We start from the raw sequence: 8,252 nt of genomic DNA, 5'->3' as shown, positions 1-8,252 counted from the left end.
CTGGAAAGGCAGGTAGAGGCCAGACTGTGCATGGTATCAGATGCTTGTACTGTGTTACCTCATGGCCTCAGCCTGCTTTCAGCCAAGGCTATGTGGATCGTGCCATGCAAGCTCCCACCAATTCTGTGCTGACCTCATTCCAAGTGTGCCTGGGGCTTCGCTGGTCCCCAGGCCTACTTCCCTTATAGGAGACCACTGGCAGTCACATGTGAGCAAGTCTCAAGTGCCAGGGAATTAGCACCCACAGGCACCCCCCCCCCCCACCCCAGCCATTGGTGGATGAAAGCCTATAGGTGAATGCTTCTCCCCTTTGTCTCTGGGGGCAATTCTGAAATGCATTCCCCACACTCCCTCAGAAGTTCACTTTGGATTGATCACAGCTGCTCACAGGGTGGTCCTCTTGCTCGTTCATTTCCTCCCTTTCCCTAAACCATGACTCCTGTTCCTTGGGGTCACTTCCCAAATGAAAAAGCACAGGCAAGCTTTTGTGTTCTGTTGTTTGGGTGGGGGGGGGGGAGCCAGAGAAAGATGCCATGTGAAGGAACTTGGAATTTTGTCTTTGTCTTAAAAGCTGTGGAAAATGATTGTTTTAACAGGATGGTGAATTAGCACTTTTGCGCTTCAAAGAGATCGTTTTGGCTGCAGTGTGGAAAATGGATTGGAGGAAGGCCAGGGTAGGTGAGGGTGGAATAGTTCATGCACTGTAATAGTCTAGGCAAACATAGTTGGAACAATAAAGATGGAGAGAAATAGATTTCAAAAATATTTAGGGCTCCTGATTGACAGGACTTGGTGACAGATTGGCTATGGCAAGTGAAGGAGAAGGAGGTATTTGAAATGACTCCTAGGTGTCTGACTTTCTTAGCTGAATGGATGATGATGCGCTTCCCTCAGATGGGAGACTCTGGAAGGTCAGGTGTAGGCGAGGGAGTACCAGTTAAGGTTTTGTATGAACCTAATAGAAGCTGGCTTAAACAAAAGGGGGATTAGTTGGCTAACAGAAATGGAAAAAAAAAAAAGGTAGACTGGCTTTAGGCAGGACTTGTTTAGGGACCAAACAATGTGACAAGGATCAGTCTCTCAGCTTTGCTTCCCTTGGGTACCTTTGGCTGCTTAGGGGGGAAGCAAGATGACCACATTCTCATGTGACCAAGTACAGGAAGAGGGCTTTTCTCTCCAGGAGCCAGCTAAAGCATCATGGTGACTCCTTTGCTCTGATTGGATTATATGCCCACAGGCCAAGAGACACCCTGTTTAGGGGGATAGGGTATGTGGATTGGTGTAATCACTGCTTACCCCTGGTTGTGGATGAGGGTGGGGTCAGTCTCATGGAAACTCATTTGGCCCAGAGTGGGAGGGCTGAAGTCCTTGAAGGAAATTGAGATGTTGCTGCTGTTAAGTAGGGGAAAATTGGTGCTAGGAAAGTAACCAACAGTTCTCAATACCACGGAGAAAGTTCCTGAGTTTTGTTCTGAACATGTGTTTGAGGTACCTTTAAAGATCTTCAAAAGACGCATGGAGTTAATTCAGCAGAGAGTTCTGGGATGGATGTAGCTTGGGAATAATTTGCATAAAAGTAGCCCTGAAACTGAGGGAATGGATAAAATTAACTAGGAGAGGAATACATACTGAGAAGAGAAGAGGACCACGGACCAAAGATCAAGTGTGGAAGCATTCCAACATTGAGTTGGAATTCTCCTAGGTCAAGGGTAATTAATCTGAAAATAAAGAATAAACAAAGAGGTAGGAAGAAATCTTGGAGCACTGACTTATTTAACAAATAATGAATGTGACACATAATAGCTGCCTCCTTGGAATTCACAGTCCAGTAACCAGACTTGAGTTCAAAATTGATGTAGAGAGAACTTCAATTTCCACAAGTTAACAGTTGTATTAGAGGCATAAACCCCCAGCACATCCAGTGGGAGCACAGAGAAGAGAATGGCTAATTGTTCTTGGCAGGGTAAAGGGATCACGTGAGAATCTTAAGAGATGAACAAGATTTTGCCATTTGGAGAAGGAAAAAGTTCAGGTCCAAGTTCAACTTACATAGAAGAGTCGGGAAGGAATCAGAAGTAAGGGATGACAACCTAAGCCATGAGAAATTTAGGAAATAGGCAAGGACCTAGTAAATCTGTTGGCTAAGGAGGAAAAGCTGGGGGTATCATTTGGTTATGTTTTGCGATGGCTACTTATCTGTGAGCTTCACTGTATCACTCTATCACTGCAAAACCCAACTTTACTGGCTTTTATCCTGGACTGGCTGGTTGGTTGACATATTATGTTGGTTTTGTTTGTTTGTTTGTTTGGCATTAGAAAGACTCTAAATCTAAAAGGTTTTTATAGTGGATTTTGACTAATTGCTTTCTATTACTTCCAAAGTGAAGACAGAAATAAATGATTACCTTTCAACAAAGGCAATTTCACTTAAACATTAGGAAGTGTTTTCTTATCAGTGAATTTCTTTTACTTGTCTGCATCAGCCTTACAACTTACAGACTCAGTCAACGATCATAACAGTCAAAGAAAGGAGGCTGTACAATAAACAAACAAACAGAAAACCAAATAAATAAAATCGGTAAGTTGACTGGGGATGGAAGAGTTAAGAAAATTACATATGGAGCAGTAACCATAACATTTCCAACTAACTAAGGCATGTTTCTGAAGGAAGTATGATTTAGGGATCTGATTAGCCAGAAGAGCTTGGGGATGGGGCACACTTTCCAGGCATTTCAGGCAGAGGGTAGCTGTGACAGGCACAATAATGCCCTCAAAGATGTCCACATCCTTATTCCTAGAAACTGTGAATATATTACCTTACATGGCAAGGAACAATTCAGGTTGCAGATGACACTAAGCTTGTTAATCAGCTGACTTGAAGAGAGGGAGATTGTTCTGGATTATTCTGGTGGGTCTCATTTAAATTTTTTTTTTTAACATTCATTCATTTTTGAGAGACAGAGAGACAGAGTATGAGCCGGGGAGAGGCAGAGAGAGAGGGAGACATGGAATCTGAAGCAGACTCCAGGCTGTGAGCTGTCAGCAGAGAGCTCCACGCAGGGCTCTATCTCATGGACTGCGAGATCATAACCTGAGCCGAAGTCAGACGCTCAACCAACTGAGCCACCCAGGTGTTCCGTGGTGGGTCTCATTTTAAATCATAAGGATCCTTTAAAGTAGAGGAAGGCAGAAGAGGAAGTCAGAGAAAGATCTGAAGATGCTTTGCTGCTGGTTTTGAAGTTGGAGGTAGGGGCCATGAACAAAGGAATGCAGGCAGCCTCTAGAAGCTGGGAAAAGGCAAGGAAGCACATTCTCCTCTGGAGTCTCCAGAAAGGAGGGTTCTAACTCTGCTAACATCTCAACTGTAGCCCAGTAAGAGCCATTTTAGACTTCGGAGCTGCAGAACTGTAAGGTAATACACTTGTGTATTTTTTAAAATTTTGGTTTTAAAACTTTGATTATGAAAAAATTGTGCATTGCAAGAATTAAAATCATTTGAACAACAATAACAACAACAAATGGCACTCTGATTAAACTATATTTTATAGCCTGCAGGATACCTTGGGCCAGCTTGGTTTTCACTAGAGATTTCTCTGCCAGCCTGCCACCCACCTCCCACCCCTCCCAGCTTCTTTCTTCACCAACCTGCAAGTTCTTTTCCTTCCTTGTCAGCCAGAGAGGCCCATTGGAGAGGCAGGTTCAGCCTTCCTTGCCAGTAGTTCTTTGACTTGAAAAGGGGGCAGCACAGTCATTTAAACTGGATCCAACCTCTTGGCTTCTTACAAAGTTAAACAGCTCAAAGAAAGATGATAAGAAGACAATGCTTGTGGAACAGACAGTATGTATTGGCTTGCACGCCTCATTACAATTCACCTGCTTGTGGCTCCCATGCAGTGGTTTCTTCTGAAGGCAGTGGATTTTTCTCTTGCATTTTTATCTTCTTCAGTTTCTATGTATCGAATTTCTCAATCTCAGCCATATGGGGTTTGTCAGACATAGTTGTAGAGGAAGCTGAGTGAGACATGTGAGCTGGCAAAGTCCGATCTGTGCAGTGGCCACTGAGTCTGAATTTGTATGGTTTTAAGCCAAGTGGCTGAAATAGTCTAATGGATGAAAGACATAGAGTTGGTTTGCTTCTGGAATAGACAGAAGCCAGTTGGAAATAGGGGAGGCCATGCACTCAAGATGTTATTATTACCTCTCTTTGGTTAATTAAAAAAATTTTTTTAATTTGGGATAATTTCAGACTTTTAGAAAAGTTACAAAAATAGTGCAAAGAATGCTTGTGTATCCTTCACATAAGTACCTAAATTATAACAATTTAACATATTTGCTTTATAATTTTCTCTCTCTACATAAATAAATATATATATGAAACATATAACTACAACGTATAGTATATAAATATAGTAAATATTCTCTCTAATATTTCACTATGTGGATATTTTATATTATGTATTATATATAATTTATTGAACTGTTTGAGTAAATTGAAGATATGGTGTCCCTCTCTTCCCCAAATACTTCAATGTGTGATTCCTGAAAAATATAACCACTGTACAGTGACCAAAATCAATAAATTAAAAATGACACAGCATTATTAGGTGATGTAAAAGCCTATTTAAGTGTTGCCAATTGCCTCATTCATGTCTTTACAACAAAGAGAATATTTTTTTTTTCAGATCCAGGATCTAACCCAGGATCATGTGTTGCATTTGGATCTCATATTGTTTGTCTCCTTCAGTCTGGAGCAGTAATTCAGGTTTTCTCTGTTTCTCATGATTTCCACATTTTTAAAGAGTACAGCCAATCATTTTGTAGACTGTCCCTCAGTATGGGTTATGTAATGGTCTTTTGTGATTAAGATTCAGGTTATGCTTTTTGGCAGGAGTTTTCAGCATTGGTACTGTGTCCTTCTCTGTGCATGATATCAGGAGGTACTTGCTGAAGATAATATTGCCAGCTTCACTGTAAAGTTACTATCATTCTCTTTATATTTAATAAGTGTCTTGGGGAGGTATTTTGAGACAATACAAGTATGTTGTTTCTCATTAATACTTTCACTTGCTCATTTTAGCATCCATGATTCTTGTCTGAAACAAGTAATTCTATGGTGGCTGCCATTTAGAGATTCTCCAATTATTTAAACTTTAGATCTATGAGTCTAACAGGTGGGATTTTTTTTATTTTTTTATTTTTTTAATTTACATCCAAGTTAGTTAGCATATAGTACAACAATGATTTCAGGAGTAGCCCATGTATTTAGCCCATCCCCCTTCCCATAACCCCTCCAGTAATAAGAGATGGGATTTTTAATTTTTTTTTTTTTTCAACGTTTATTTATTTTTGGGACAGAGAGAGACAGAGCATGAACGGGGGAGGGGCAGAGAGAGAGGGAGACACAGAATCGGAAACAGGCTCCAGGCTCTGAGCCATCAGCCCAGAGCCCGACGCGGGTCTCGAACTCACGGACCGCGAGATCGTGACCTGGCTGAAGTCGGATGCTTAACCGACTGCGCCACCCAGGCGCGAGGTGGGATTTTTAAAACATAACCCCAATACCTTCATCTCATCTAAAACCAAATGAACAATAATTCATTAATTTCCCAATTATCTTACAAATTTTAAAAGCTCTTTATTTTGAGATAATTTTAGACTTACAGAAGGATTTCAAAACCAGTGTAGAGGGTTTCTATATGCCAGTAATTTTCTGTTACATCTGTACATCACATTTGGAAGAATTGACAATTTAATAATACTGAGTCTTCTAGTCTATAAATGTGATTATTTGGATCTGCACATATTCTGTTATATATTATAACATGAATGACATATATAGAACTAAATTTCATTTTTGGAGTGCTAACTAAAAATGGTATTTAAAAAAAAATTGAGGGGCGCCTGGGTGGCGCAGTCGGTTGAGCGTCCGACTTCAGCCAGGTCACGATCTCGCGGTCCCTGAGTTCGATCCCCGCGTCAGGCTCTGGGCTGATGGCTCAGAGCCTGGAGCCTGTTTCCGGTTCTGTGTCTCCCTCTCTCTCTGCCCCTCCCCCGTTCATGCTCTGTCTCTCTCTGTCCCAAAAATAAATAAACGTTGAAAAAAAAAAAAAAAAATTTAAAAAAAAATTGAATTCTAATTTGTCACTGCAAGTGTGCAGAATTGACTTTGTATCCTGCAGAGGTGCCAAACTCATATACAAGCTCTAAGAGATATGTCTGGTGTATATTTTGGGATTTTCTATATAGACCATCATGTCATATGTGAATGGAGATGATTTTCTTTCTTCCTTTCCAATTTGTAAGCCTTTGATTTCCTTTTGTTGTTTTATTGCACTGGCTAGAATGTGCCCAGTATGATGCATTCAGTATGGTGTTGAATAGGAGTGGTGAGAGAGGACATTCCTGGTTTGATCTAAATGGGAAAGCATTGAGTTTTGGGCCAATTGGTTGTCCTGAGACCTCATTTTCCAATGAGTTTGAAAAAAAAATTGAATTTGAAGATTTGTAGTTTCTGGCATTTTAAGAATATATTTTTGGGGCGCCTGGGTGGCGCAGTCGGTTAAGCGTCCGACTTCAGCCAGGTCACGATCTCGCGGTCCGTGAGTTCGAGCCCCGCGTCAGGCTCTGGGCTGATGTCTCAGAGCCTGGAGCCTGTTTCTGATTCTGTGTCTCCATCTCTCTCTGCCCCTCCCCCGTTCATGCTCTGTCTCTCTCTGTCCCAAAAATAAATAAACGTTGAAAAAAAAAAATTAAAAAAAAAAAAAAAGAATATATTTTTTAAGTTTATTTATTTTGAAAGAGAGAGAGAGAGAGAGGCAGAGAGAGGGAGAGATGGAGAATCCCAAGCAAGCTCCACACTATCAGCACAGAGCTCAACATGGGGCTTGAACTCACAAACCTCAAGATCATGATCTGAGCCAAAATCAGTAGTCAAATGCTCAACTGACTGAGCCACCCAGGTGCCCTTGGCTTTTTCCTTTTTGGTTGTACTAAGTGTGGGACTGATGTTCAGTCTAGCTGTCTATATCCCCAAGTGGAAACTGGAGGCTCCACACGTTTTTTTCTCACAACTGTTTGTTTGAGTCAGAATCCAAATGAGATGTATATAACCTAATGTTGATATGTTCCTTAAGTCTCTTTTGATGTATATTTTGTTCTTCTTTTCCTGTCTATTTGTTCTTCTTGCTATTTTTTTTTTTTCTGTTATTGTTGTCAAAGACACTGGGTTGTCTATTTTATAATGTTTCCCATAGTCTGAATTTTGCTGATTACATCCCCATGGTATGGCTTAATATAGTCCTCTGCCCACTGTTTTCCCTGTAAATTGGTAGTTAGATCTTGAGGCTTTATCAGAATCAGGTTTATTTTTCCTTGAAAATTCATAATCTGGGTATTTCTTGTGTGTGTGTGTGTGTGTGTGTGTGTGTGTGTGTGTGTGATTTATCAGTTATTGATGTTAGCTGCCCACCTCTCTATATTAGGGCTTTTAAAATGCCTTTCTTTTGGGGTGCCTGGGTGGCTCAGTCGGTTGGGCATCTGGCTTTGGCTCAGGTGATGATCTCGTGGTCTGTGAGTTTGAGTCCTGTGTCAGACTCTGTGCTGACAGCTCAGGGCTTGGAGCCTGCTTCAGATTCTGTGTCTCCCTCTCTCTCTCCCCCTCCCCTGCCCACACTCTGTGTCTCTCTGTCTCTCAATAATAAAGAAACATTAAAAAATAAATAAAATAAAATTCCTTTCTTTTACTGTAATGAAGATCATAGTAAAAATTTGTAATGAAGTTGAAGAAAATGAGGCTCAGAAAGGTTAAGTGACTTTCCTAAGTCAGCATGTCCAGTTAGTAAAAGTTGTAGCCTGGAACCTGTGTTTTGGGAATGCAAGCCCTATATGCTTTCTATAAGCATATTGCCTTTCCAGACATTGCATTATTAAGCAGTAGGAAGATCACTTTTCCATCCTGAGGTACATGAGGCATATTCATCTCTTTTAGGAAGATTGAATTCTCTTTTGCTTAGAGGCATAGGACCATACCAAATGATTATTCAAAAAAATATTCCCCTCAAGTTCTGGGTTACATCCCTTTTTATGGATACAATTAATTTTTTTTTTCATGCTAGTTCTAGTGTCTGGAATGGTGTCTAAACTCCACTCTGAATCCTGAGCACATTTGGGCTTCTGCTTGCTACTCCAGTGCTACAGAAGAAAAGACAACATGAACAGATGTAGATTAAGTACTACAAAGCAATTTGTTTCTT

General features: G+C 40.7%; 1 pseudogene; it reads right to left on the bottom strand.

The window, feature by feature from the left end:
* Positions 1–3,668: 3,668 nt before the first annotated feature.
* Positions 3,669–3,997, bottom strand: LOC115503175 (annotated as a pseudogene).
* Positions 3,998–8,252: the final 4,255 nt, after the last annotated feature.

This window comes from Lynx canadensis, chromosome E2 (assembly GCF_007474595.2).
Source record: "Lynx canadensis isolate LIC74 chromosome E2, mLynCan4.pri.v2, whole genome shotgun sequence".
Classification (NCBI taxonomy): domain Eukaryota; kingdom Metazoa; phylum Chordata; class Mammalia; order Carnivora; family Felidae; genus Lynx; species Lynx canadensis.
This window is presented reverse-complemented; position numbering and strand designations above follow the sequence as displayed.